We start from the raw sequence: 14,471 nt of genomic DNA, 5'->3' as shown, positions 1-14,471 counted from the left end.
TGGTGTCTTCAAATAATTAATTTTTATTAATTCCAGACTGGCGGAAATTAATATTGAATATGAAATCATAAAATTCATAGAATCGCAAAATTATTTTGAAAATTTAAGAATGTATGTCTTTTAATCGAGACGATCCTCGTACATTTATTTTTAATTCCACAAATAGTTTTGCAGCAATAAAAGTAGCTGATATGAAATTTTTATATTCAAATAAATAAAATATTAAAGATTTTAAGGAATTCAAAATTCTATTCAAAAAAGTTCTAATATGTTAAGTAGTTTAAAATTGTAAACCATAACATTAAATTAAAATATTCAGAACCCCTATTTTTTACAGATTTTTTATATGCTCTTCCTGATGGAAAATGAAAAAAAAAGAAAAAAATGTGAAAACAAAAATGTAAAGAAAATAGGTAAAAAAAAAATTTTATTTTCTTTATTTTTACTATTAAGAGCAGTAAAAAGAAAATTAAGAAAACGAAAAAACAAAAAAGAAATGCAGACGCTTGTATAAATGCAACCCTAAATACTCTCTAAAGGGCACATACATACGAACATTTTCATACATAAACTTGCGCTGTGAAACCTTAAGTACATAATAAAAAAACTATTAAATAACTAGAGAAAAAAAATTGCAAACAATTCAGACGAAAAAACAAGTTAAGGAACATACCGGAACCGTATAGCTTCCTTTGAAACGCAAATTGACGGGAATTTATTTGACCCTAAGGAATGAAAAAATAAAAATGAAAAAATAATCAACGCTAACTATTTTCTTCTTTGATTTTCTTTTAATTTTACTTTTATATCACTTATGGTTACTACTTTTGCTCCAACATATAATTATTGTATTAGCTGGGTAAAAGTTTTACTTTGGTAACGATATAGTCATTCATTTTCTCTTATAAGATGTTTTGATTTTGAAATTTACAAAACATTAAAAAATTTTTTTTTTGTTAAAATCAAAGCTATAGTAAAGAAACGAATACAACTTAATGCTAATGGATGCATTGAAATATGAAGAGAACATAATATTATGCAATTATGGGAGAAAAGAAAAGAAATATGAGGAAGAAATTCCATTAAATGAAATTTTAAAATATATTTGGCTCAAATGTTGTTAAATATTTCAAAATAGATTGTTAGTTACATTGCTTTAATATAAGACTGAAGTAAAACTACATGTATGTGAAGAATACTCTTTAGAAGTTAAAATCAGACAAAATGTACCTCACTTGGAAGTAAAAGTAAATGTAATAATTGATGTATTTCATAAGTAAATGTAATAAGTGGCAGAAATCTTGATTTATCGTATATTTTATGTAGCTTAGCATCCCAAAATTCAAGTTTAGTATCATCAGATTTGTTTTGAGGGAGCAGTTTTTTACACATCTGATGGTGTTAGTTTATGATTTAAGTTTTATATACCAATACAGATTCATATACTTTCCCAATTAACTGATCTCCTTTATTTAATTAAATTTTTGCTGCAACGTGACTTGTTCATCGAATTTATTTTAATTTTCTAGTGAATAACGCTTTTGAAATAAGAAATGTGAAGGAATACAAAAGTTCTAATGAATATGGCTGTCGCTTATACAAGCAATATTGTTTAATTAAAATATCGTGATTCTACCAAGGAAACGCCTAAGTCTGAAACGGTTTTTTCAATAAAGGAGTGTGATTACTAATAAATTGGAATATTTTTTCAACAACAATTTCGTTTGGCATAATTAACATCAAAGGATTTTCCTTTTCTTAAGTTGTTGTGAAAAAATTAATTTTATTGTATTATAATTAACACGTTGAAGAAAATTAGATGATGAAAAGTAATTAAAGAAAATTTATAGAGAGACCACGTTAGCCATCCATTGACCAATTACTCTCAAAATCTGCTTTTTCACTTTACTTTTGCATCCAAAGGTAATCCATTATGTGTTACAGAAACTCCTTTTGAATTTATTTTCATCAAGTTGTTATTTCTGAGCGCTTTCATGGTTTGCCTTTATTATTTTGTAAAATAATTTTAATTTACTTATACTGAAATGCAACAATACACTTATTATTCATTAAATTTCTCAATAATAAGTAACCCAAGTATAAAGTCCTTTATATAGAATAACTTTGTGAATTCTTCAAAGTTTTAAAACATCAACAAACACTTGAGTGCCTCTTATTTTTTGGTTACTACTCATTTCAACAAAAAAAAAGAAAAACGAAAAAAATCTAAATCAAAAATTATAAGGATAATTACTTTATTTTTTTCTTTAGAAATTTTTAAAAATTGCATACAATTGTAAATTCAATCTAAAATCACAAATCACATATTGTGTTTAAAAAAAAAATAATAATAAAAAAAAAATTTTCAAGGTCTTCATTTTGCCAGCTAAATTTTTCCATTAAAATTAAAAGAGAGCAATTTTTTTTTTTTTATTATTAACTTTCATTCTTTCTATTAGAACGTAAAGAATTAAATTGACATTTGACCTTCTTAACTTTCTAATTTATTGACATTTTATAAAATAATATTAGATGTGAAGAAAAATAAGGAAAGTGAAAAATTACTCGTATATTGAAAATTTTCCTAGAACAATAAATTTTTCTTGTTCTTCTTCCTTTATGTAGAGGGAAAAATCTCTATGTTTTTCTTTTCTTCCTTTTTTTTTTTGTTAATTCAAAAAAATGAAATTTGTTTTATTTTTCCTAATTTTCTCGTTCTGCTGCTGTTGTGTTCATATTGTTTACTGTAATCATCAACACCCAACGAAATGAAAAAAAAAGACAAAATCGAATTTTACTTTTATATTTTCCTAAACAGATTTCCTTTATGTTTTTTTCTTTTTTGATTCTCTTCCAAAAAAAAAAAAATAAGAAACCAAATCAATAACAACTAATAATACAAGATCCTTTTCTAATAATTTATATACCAATTCAGGGTATATTTTGTAGATGAAGGAATTATACACATATACATTCATAATATAGGTACTTGAGTGTATGAACAATAATCGAAAGAAGAACGTATGAGTGTAAATGAGTGTTTGATGTAGAGAGTGCTACCATTTTAATACACCCATAGTTAGCAAAGACTTTGGTCCAAAGAAAAAGTATTCTATCATATTGCGTCACTCATTCACAGATGCTTCAACATAGGTTCAAATCTAATATAGTTATGATATGTATAGGACGGCGACAAATATTTCTACCAAGGTATGACTTGGAAAGAAATCCTTTATTTGTATTATAGTTCAAAGTTTACTAACACGTTTGCGGACACGAATGCTATAGCATTCTTTTTCATAGTGATGTAAGATGACGAGAATGCTATTGCATTCAAATTTTGAAGCCAATTTTTATTCATTTAATTCATGTCACTCTAGTTAGTGTATTTTTGCAGCTCCCTGAAATTTCTAGCGTCCGCGAACGTGTTATGAAAGCAATTACGGAAATGTTAGTTGAAATTAATGAAAGTAAATTGAAATTGCTTAATACTTGAATGGCAATAAAAGCTGAAAACAGAATTCCTAACATAAAATCGAATACTTGTACATATAAAGTATATAAATAAAAATTTCTAATCTTAATCCAATTCCGAGTTCTTCTAATTGTGTTATTGAAATTTTGGTCCTATAGAAAGCTATAGAAAAATGTGTTTTTGAAAAAGTAATGATAATAGTATTCTACTTGATAATAGTATTGTGAATGTTATTGCTTAGTATCAACTGCCGTCCAAAATTTAAGAACTATCGGTAATTTATAGATGAAATGAGAATTTTATTTTCTTTCTAAATGCAGACAGTTGTCAACTGAAAGTGTACAGCCACCTTTGAATATTTTTTGAAATTGTAAAATTTCGTAATTCGAGATTACAATGCTGCCCTTACAATTCTTCAAATGTTTTTAAAATTTACTTTGAACTTATAAAGTTGATTTATTCGTACTTACATATATCAAATCTGACTCAGGTAGTTTTATTGCAACAGTAAGCCAATTTTTCATAAATTGCAATAATTTCTGGAAAAATCTTTTAATATAAAGAAATTATAGAATTAATAACATTTCGTAATTTCCCTATAATATTTTTACTTCTAAATAGAACAATATTATTCATCATTAAAGCCCAACTCAGAAATATAGTTCAAATTCGTTACAGGTTGCCTTTAAGATTTCTTAGAGACTTCATTACTTTAGATTGCATTTTTCAAGAACGCAATTTAATCTAAGATTCTCGTGGGGATCACCTGTTCTTATTATTTTTTTTAATACAGTATTGTGGGTACTACGAAGTATATACCATATAAAATGGTTAGAATAAAAAAAATATTTTAATATTATTATAAGAAACACATTCTGATGTACAGACATATACATACCCATAATGTGTAAGTTTTTTATCCTGACTAGACACAAAATAAACTTTTCCAACTTATTTTTTTTTTCATCTTATTTTTCGCATTCTCATGTTTATTTTTCTTAATCGAAGTTCCTTTTCTTGCAATAACTTTTCTTGAAGATAGTGTCCGATTTTATTTTGATAGAAGAACAAATTTAAAAAATTTGTCGTTTTGTCATTTAATATTATTTATGCATGTATGTATGTATGATATTTGACACGAGAAATAATCATAATGTAAAAATATTATACATTTTGATATTGTCTAATCAGATTCTTCTACATTAAAGTTAATAAATTTACTCTCTTGTTTGGAACATTTTTGTTTCGACTTAATGGCCGTATTCAAAAAATTTTTTCGTAAAATCTGTATCACACTAAATTATAGCTGATATTTTATGTACAATTTCTTTTGATATTTTCCAAAGTAATTTTGAACTAACATAATTTATAAATCAAGTATTTCCCGGCCGCTATTTTTTTAAATCATACTAAGTGATATGGGTTTCCCAAGGCAAAATGACCACGGTCACATCATATCGAGAAAATTTTAGAAAGAAACAAAATTATCTGCGCGTTCTCTATAAATAAAATTTTAAAAATTCTAATGATACCTTCTATTATTTAAGAGATTTTGAAAAAGTAAGACCAAATTATTTACCATAATATTTGCCATGAGAATGAATTATAAATCAAAGAGCTTCTTCCACTAAAACTCATATAAATTCATTATTTTTCCTAAGAATAGATCTCACAAATTGCTGCCCTTCACGTATATTTAGATTGTCCGGATCTCAACTAGTGTTCCTGAATAAATCACTCGATATAATTTTCTTCAAAATCAATTGCACAGCAACAGGAATATTCTCCGCTTGCGTTACATGCTTTGTTACATTTCATCTTCCAAATCAAACTTGTCCCCTCTTAGAAAAATTAAATCTGTATCTTAAAAAACTGGTTTCCTCTGTGACTGCTGTTACTTTATTTTGAATAAATACTCATGTTAACTGAAACATCACCTTTTTTTTCTGAAAAAAATGAAAAATTGCAAAATAAAATATTTTTATTTTTAAAAATTTTTTTTATTTTTAAATATTTATAAGTTAGTGAGAGCATATCTGTAAAACTATTATTACTATTCGAATTATAGAAATGTCAAACATAATAAAATCGAAAACAAGAATGAAGCTAAAAATGAAAAAAAAAGAAAATGAAATACATACATTTTATGTACATATATTGTACATGTGTGTGTGGTATGTTCACTTGGGTGACTACATTATTTGAAATGCGAATTGGAAATATACGAGTTTTGACAGAAAAACATTTTTTTTTTCTCTTTCATAATTTCATAAACTCATTGATTGTCCTTTAATGTTATACGTATATAATAAAATATTTTTAGCTATACATACATATATACATGTATTAAATTTGTGTGTGTTTAAATTTTGTAAGAAAGAAAATCTATTTAAATAAAAGTTGTATAGTGGTATACAATGGTTTAGTAAAACATGAACAGGACAGAGATGTATAAAAAGCAATATGTCAGCAGCATATGCGTTGTGTGACCAAAAAAATAACCTCAAAAATTTTCTTTTTTCTTTTTTTTAATAAAAAAAAAAACTAAGAAATTATAATATGTATAATATTATCATAATAATATAAAACCAATGTTCGATTTTATATTAAATCTAGGGCAGTATAATGGTAATTCATAAAATAAAAAAAATTGATATTCATTATACATAAACACATACTGGTTTTATAGTTTTCAGTCAAAGGAAAGTACATATTATGTGTGTGTGTGTGTTTGTATAGAGAAATACGAGTCTAAATTTCTGTAAAAATTTTTAAGTTCGGAATAATATTGTTTTAATAGCTTTTACTTTGAATACGTTTATTAAATAATAATAGCTTAACAGATATTTTTATTTTTCAGCTCAAGACTAATTTGGTAAGCTCTTGGGCTTTCATCAGGATTTTAATCAGATTTCAATCGTTTAATTGGAAATCTAACATAAAAATTAATTGAACAAATCTAATTTTCAGTTGAATTCTAGCTCTTTGATTTTTTTTTATAAAGATTTTATTGTCCAAAATCACTTTGTAATAGAAGATGATTTGGTAAATCAATATTTTTATGACTATTTAAAATAAATTTTCGAACCATATTTTCACTAGTGTTTTGTGCCACAAACTTTACAGAGTTTTCGTACTCATGTTCTAATAATCACTTCTTATTACTATGTTGATTTATTCTTGAGACTTTTCCAAACACTCTTTTCCATTCGGACAATTTTCCTATTTATAATTCACATTATGCCTTTAATAAAACATCACCACTTCTCCTATTAATTTCACATAGATGTTACCCTGAAATTCAAATTGCGCTTAGTACAAATGTATTAATTCACAAGTCAATTAACCGAGTTGCTTTCAATTGAACTATATCATAGCACATCAATTATTTTGGATACTTAAACTTTACTTGGGTAGCATAAAACCTCAATATCACAAGTGATTCAATTACTTTAATTTAATTGAAACAAGTAATTGCAATTAAATTTTGATACACGAAATTTGTTCACAATATTATGGTCAACGTCTTTGTAGCTAGAACTTGTGTTATTATTATATAATAATTTTTGCTCGTTTTTTATTCGAAACTTCTGTACGTATATTTGAATTTCTTGTTTTTTTTCTATACAGTTCTTCTGTCCAAGATTATTCTTGTAATTTCATAGAGCAAGAATGAATGAATTCTAGCATAGAAAATGAGGTATAATCTATATATAGTATTGTGCTTGTATATGTAAAAGAATTCGTTTAATAGGAGAGAGAGAGAAAAAAAAGGCAAAATGAAGGCAATATACTAAAGAGGAAATAAAGAAAACGTAAACCACAAAAACTTTTAATAAAATGTCTTATGCTTTTCTTAAAAGAATTTGTTTGACATTAGAAAATCCTTTATGTATGTTAAAAAAAATAAAGGATTCAGTCATTCTTTTTGCTTGTTGTGCATTTGAATATGTGTGTATAATAAATTTGTCTCTTTCGATATCCTCAATTTTTTTTTTTCTTATAAATTCATTTTGTTTTCATTGTTTTTTTTGTTGTCCTTTACTCTGTTTTTCGATATGTTTTTTTTTCCAGAGGATTCGTATATCTTTGTTTTCAGGTTTTAAAATTGCCAATTTTGTGTTGACGATTTGTAAAAAAAAATTATGTAGAATATAAATGTAAAGGATTCTTTTTCAGTTTTTTTCTTCTTCTACTCATTTAGGGTTGAGAGAAGTCTTAAAATTCCCACTGTATATTTTGTATGAATGCGTGTATGTAAATATAATAATTTGTTTTTATGTATTCGTATATTGTGGTTTTTATAAAAATTTTCTATATATAATAATGTAGGCATGTTTTCGATATGTTTGTCAAAATTTTACCGGTTTTTTTGCTTCCTTTATATACAAATAAAAGATTGGAATATAAGAATAATATGCGTGCATGTGAACGTGCTATTTTGTTTGTAAATAATTTTTTTGACTAAGGTCATTTTTCAGTTCATTATACGATTTTATTATGGTATTCTCTTCATAAAATCCGAAATTATATTCAAAAATTCTTCCTTTTTATATTGGTACCGTATATACTAAAAACAGATAGAAGAAGAACAAAACCAGGACATAAAAATAAAAAAATAAGAATATTAAGGATTTCAATATCGAATTTTAAAGGCTTTATAGCTTTTACTCTTCTTATTTTCAAGTTTTCTGTTTTTTTTAGTGTAAGGTATGATGATATTTTTGAATTTCGAATGATCTATGAAGTTCTATTATTTTATTTTTTTATTTGTTTGGCTGTTTCCTTAGTTTTTTTTTCCCTTTTTTGCTTTTGATTGAGAAAATCGATAGGGATGAGATCAATAAATTTATGTTGAAATATTTGGTAACAATAAATTTTAGAGAAAAACCGAAAAAATAAGAATATAAAGGATATAACATTAGTTATATGTGCCCCAAATTTAAATTTCTCAATATAGGATTTTAGAAATGAATGATTTGATTTTTTTGCTTGAAATAAATTGGATGAGGGGGGCGAGAAGAAGAAAATCGAATTGATTGAGTCATTTGTAGTCGGGTTTTCTTTAATTTTTTTTTTCTTTTCTTGAATTGTGGTTATTTTTTCTGAAACGATTTTTTTTTTCCGGTATTATTGAGGATAAAGACTATTTTGATTTTTAATAAGAGTTGAGTGGAAATACAATTTCACTGTTTTAATCAAATAATTTATTTTTAAGTTTAAACTAGAATTGTGCAATTTGGAATTTGGTTGAATTGCATAATATTGAAAATGTTTAATTTGAATAAGTTATTTTTGTAATTTTCAAATATCTGCGAATCTCACTATTAAGTATACAATTTAGTGGTCTTCTTCTGACGCAAAATCTGGAATTTTTCATTAAACTACAGATGATAAGTTTATTACAATAAAATTTGAAAAATCCTTCAAATTTATTATTATGCCAATTTGATATTCGGAATTTCAATTTTTTTAATAATACACACCAAATTTATTATGCCAATTTGAGATTCATAAAATTTTTAATATTTAAAGGTGCTAATTAAATAAGTAAATATTATGGGAAATCTTTTTAATAATAATAACAATCAGTAATATTGTTATATAATTACATTTTAGGGGACCGAATGTATACCTGTTATGTATAACATTTCTTACATTTAATTACAATCATCCAATTAAAATTATTGTAATAAAATATCCTACACATTTAATATGAATTTTTATTTAAGGTAAAAAGGACACGTGTTTGTTAATTTTTTTAATTGAGATTTTCATAAAATTTTCTTGTTTTTATTGTTAAAAATAATGAGCAATCAAATATTTTATGTATAATAGGATTAAATCTTAATTTTTTTGTTTTCCAATAACAAATTGAAATTAATGTAGGAATTTTCATTCTATTTTTTTTCTATTAAATTTATATAAGGATTTTTTCTGATGAAAGAAATATTGATGTTGCGTTACGCAAGCCTCTCGCCAGGTTTGGGAGTCATTTCTTTTCGTACAACTATAATAAAAGTAAGATTAATTAAATTTTGAATTTATTCTTAAATCATCAGTTTTAAATAAGAATACCTATAAGGGTTAAAGGTTAAATTAGTCTACTTTTTAAATTTAATGAAAATTAATTTTGATTTAATTAATTATAGCCGTACGTATGCTTGAAAGGTATAACATATTTACCTTACCATTTGTGACACTAAGAAATAATGGTCTGAGGTATAGACACAAGTATTATGTTTCCGATAAGCGTCGAATTCTAAATTTATTTAAACATGTTGGTTCATCTGTTGGTCAGTCAATCTAAACGATAATTCGAAAACTAATTGAAGCTCACAAAATTTTCACAAATGTTTTATTTTATAGTAAATTCCAGAATTTTATTTAAATTGGATATAAACGAGGCAGTGGTTCGGATGGCCTTGTGGTAACTGTCATAAAACTCTAAAAGTTACTTGAAAATTGTTGAAGTTATTTTACAGAAATTTTGCAAAAACGAATATGGTAACATGGGCATTATTTTCGGTAAAAACTGTTAAGATATCATGAGCCCTAATGATAGCTGTCCACATAACTTTTAAGGTTCTTTAGCTATATTGAATATTGAATCTATTATATTAATATTTCGCCCAAGCAAATATTTTATTTGGGATCTTATATTTGATAAAAATGGTTTAAATATCTTGAATGCCATGCATCTTCAAAACTGAATTTGATCGTATATTATGAAAACTATTGAAATTACAGTGCTGAAATTTTTCATAAATGAATAAAAAATCAGGAGTACGTATGGAACAGTTGTGGCAATTAACACACCGGATTTAAAATATTTCATTCGCACAGGTACCACACAAAGGTAACACAGTCAACTCTTCCCTAAATTTATTGATTTTGTTAGAGTTTAAAATCTTTTGTTTTTGAAATCTGAAAACATTCCGCTCTAAAATCGGAAAGTTACAATTTGCCAACAACAACAGTACGAAAAGGTAGATGCTAGCTGGTTTCAACACATTCCAAGAAAATTTCATTCACGTAAAGAATTATTATTTTTTACTATCAAAATAAGGTATGTAATATTCTTATTTTTGCAAATAACAGCTATTTTATTCCGGATACCAAATTGTAATTGAAATTCAAATAAAACTACAAATTTAAATTTCAAAATGTTTGTTAAATAAAATATTATTATCCAACAAAATTCTTGTGCATGAATAACAAAAAAACCAAAAAAAAAAAACTTTATTCGTTGCTCATTATTAATAAAATTACATACATAAGCAAATATACATACATAGAGTAACTAATGAAATATTATGTATGCACATTTTACTAATCACGAACATTGAAAATTCCTGAATTTCATGCACTTATTTATGCATATAGTTCAAAAGTATAATATTTCGGTACGCAAGGATAATAAATTGTAAATAATTTTCTTTTTCCAATAACATGCTTTGAATGTAGTTCAAGTTTAAAATATAAAATTTTTTGGAAAATTTAAAAAATTTATTTTCTATATCAAAACAGAAAATTTTACTCCCTATTTTCCTGTGTATGTTTGCCATAATAGTAATAATATCTAATTATAACATTTATCTTCATACTCGCGTTTCGCGTTTCGTGCTAAAATAAAATTCATGTTATATAGTTCAGAAAAAAAATAGAAAAAGTGTTAAAATGAACATTGAAATGTATAATGTATGTATGTATCTGTAAATGTATATAAAATAGTCATTATTATAATAATAAATGTTACAAAATTATAAATTTCACCTATATAAACTCGTATATAATATTAAAGAATACATAAAACTTAACACCTTAGCTAAGGAAAATTACATTCTTTATATAATGTTATACTTATATAAATTTGCTCTAACCGGATGCACATAAAGATATTTTATATCTAAAATTGTTTCTATATAATTATATATAAAATTTAAGGTATACATTTATACAAAACTAATGGCATAATATAAAAGGTATATAACGAAAAATGTGTAATATTAGAACACGTTGATTTTATTATGGGCTTGTGAAAATTTGTCAATCCTTTTTTGTAATTATATTATTCGATTTGAAAAAAATTTTTTTTGGCAAAATATATACCAGCACATAATATATGTATGTATAACAAATACAAAAGTAAATGAGTTGAATTTTATAAAATAATCTATAGATTAGAAGAAGGTTGTGTGAATGACTTTAAAAATGTTCAAATATAATTTAAAATGCGAAGAACTCAGTGTACCTAATTGTTGTAGGTATTTGATAATTTAAAATGCGAAGAACTCAGTGTACCTAATTGTTGTAGGTATTTGAGTACAAAAATTTTAAATTTTAATTATCTCTCTCTCTTATGCGATTGTTCCTTCTATGTCGCGTTTCAAACGAAATGAAATTTTCATAGTGTAAATGACTTTGTATATTTAATTGTGCACGTTCATTTATAACGTTATATTCCTTTATATAACGAACATAATACATAATAATATAAATGATGTATATTAACATTTTCTTTAATTAATAATTTTCTACCTTTCATTAAAACTTTAATTTGCTCGAGACGATTGTTAAATTAATTTATAGCGAGTCTAAGAGAATTTAATTTGGTAAAAGGATATATGAATGTATGTATGCCTGTATATAGTAACAATATAAAATTGATATATTAGAAAAAAAGGTGAGCGAAGCAGTTTCCTTAGGTTTTTTGAAAATTTTTTTTTATTTAGCCTAAAACGAGGAACAAATTTGTGTAAAAATTTTAAAATTAATTTTTGAAAACTTACAATTTATTTTCTTTGTGAACTGAAAACTTCCGAATCAGAAATTTTTGCTGATGTTTAATTCTGTAGTCGTAGTTTAATCTTAATAAGTGAGTAATGTTCTTCTCAGTTTAGTGTGCACAATATTTTATAGAGAAACTTTATAAGCAAGGAACTGATGTTGTCATTTTTGATGAAATTGCTTTATAATTTATTCATTTGTCAACATTTTGAATAGCTTTTCTAAAAATATTTTTATTTACTATAAAATGGCATTGCTTTTCAATATTCGAAAAATTTAAAACCATAATACGTTTATTATGGTATTGCGATCTAGCGGCGATGTGAGCTCGCCATATTGTCACACTTCTTTGTATCCCTTGTACCCATAATGTACCAGGAAACAAACTGTATGAGTTGGCTTGGTATGGCTCAGCCACAAAATGAATACATATAGACATTATTTATCGTGCACCTACCGCAGGTGGTAAGCCAAGCGAAAAATATGGCTAAAATACGGCCCTTAGGAAATCAGATTGGCTCCTGGCGATGTCTACACATCAGTTAATGACTGTCTACACGGAACACTGGTCGGCGGGGGAAGCATGCGGTTAGGCTACGATTGCCCAACGTGTCGCAATGGCCGAAAAATGGGTAAGAAGTAGACTATTTTTCACTATTTCTATGAGTGTCCGGTAGGTCTTCAAAAGGACCGGGTAGTAATTTATTTAGGTCATCGATGTAATCGTACGCTCAGCAAAGGCCTGGAGATCACGAGGTGGTAGCAGCAAAACGACACATTTGTGCTGTTTGAGGAGTGTTGAAATTGCCGCACCGGTTAGAATAATCATCCTCCATATATGAAATTGCCGCCCGTAATCATCCTCCATATTAAAATTTTTATTTCTGGTTGCTATCCAACCAGGCGGTGCCGCCCCCGCTGTATTATTAAAACAACATCCCCCTACATTAGCATCTCTCTTTCTTTTAAAAATATATAACGCAGCCTTATTCGCTGCTCCCTCACCAAACGCAACTGGTGAGTACATCGAACTACTCTGGTTCGATAACCTCTGAGTGTGGGCAAGAGTTCCACTATACTCAGCGAAAATAAACGCTGCAGAATTTAATTTTGGCTTAAGATCTGCAGGCTCTATTTTGAATTCTTTCCTCATCGTCTCCATTATGGAAAAAAATTGCCCCATCAACTCTCGGCTATGACAAAATCGTGCTGTATTTGAGCCATCTTCTACAAATGTTGCCCTCTGTAGAACGGCAAGTCCTTCATTGTGTAACCGTTCGGGCAGCCTCCATCCGTTGAGATTCATGTTAGGCGTGAATCCCGCCGGGTATGTATTTGCTGGGAATGGATTCCAATTCGTCCAGCTTCCAGCCGCATTGGGCCTTTGGTTTGCGGATATCGTTCTTTCAATTAATTTTTTTGATATCCATGGTGAACAATAAAATTCGTACGCATTATGCGAATCAGCGTTTATGTCCGCAAATGATCCAGCAGGTATGGCGGCATCATCTCCTTTTGCTGGAACGGCTATGATGGGCAAGTTAAAATGAACCTTGGCTCCATCGGCCAATATCGCTTCACCAATACTGTTTAAATAGTCCAGGATTGGGCGCGGGACAAACTGTCTATCTACGCCGATTGAATGTAGTAGATCGGGGAACGCTTCAAAACGTGAATCATCATTCTGTGATCTAGTCACGTTTACTAAAACAGCATTCAACATCTCAAAGCATATATGTTGGAATGCAGCAAATGGTAACGATCTTCTGAGGCGTCCATTCTCTGACTCAAGAACTCCGTAGACCTCTTCAATTAATACAACAAAGCCAGAAAAATCGAAATTCTGGCTCTTTACCTATCTCATTGGGACGGATGCTGTTAAATCTGTTCGTAAATGAGTTCGTCCCTGAGAGGTTCTTCAACCGTCGAAGGTCTTGACGGTCGGGCCAATTCAGGCCGTCTAACGGAAGGACGGGGCTTTCCACTTCGTCCCTGACCACGCGAGGCACTCCTACCACGTGGTTGCTGGCGCCTAGTGACATCTTGATTGGCCTGGACTCTATCATTATAAGTCTCTTCGACCGTCACCTCATCGGCCCAGCTTTCAGCACGACTTGCGTTGTAATCGTACATCCGATCAATGTCTCGTCTTCTAGAGCGTGGTTTTCCAACGGCTTGAGAACGTGCATTGCGAATCTGATTTTGG

This window comes from Condylostylus longicornis, unplaced genomic scaffold (genome assembly GCF_029603195.1).
Source record: "Condylostylus longicornis isolate FDR11 unplaced genomic scaffold, ASM2960319v2 ptg000055l, whole genome shotgun sequence".
NCBI classification, from domain to species: domain Eukaryota; kingdom Metazoa; phylum Arthropoda; class Insecta; order Diptera; family Dolichopodidae; genus Condylostylus; species Condylostylus longicornis.
Note: the sequence above shows the minus strand (reverse complement) of the source record.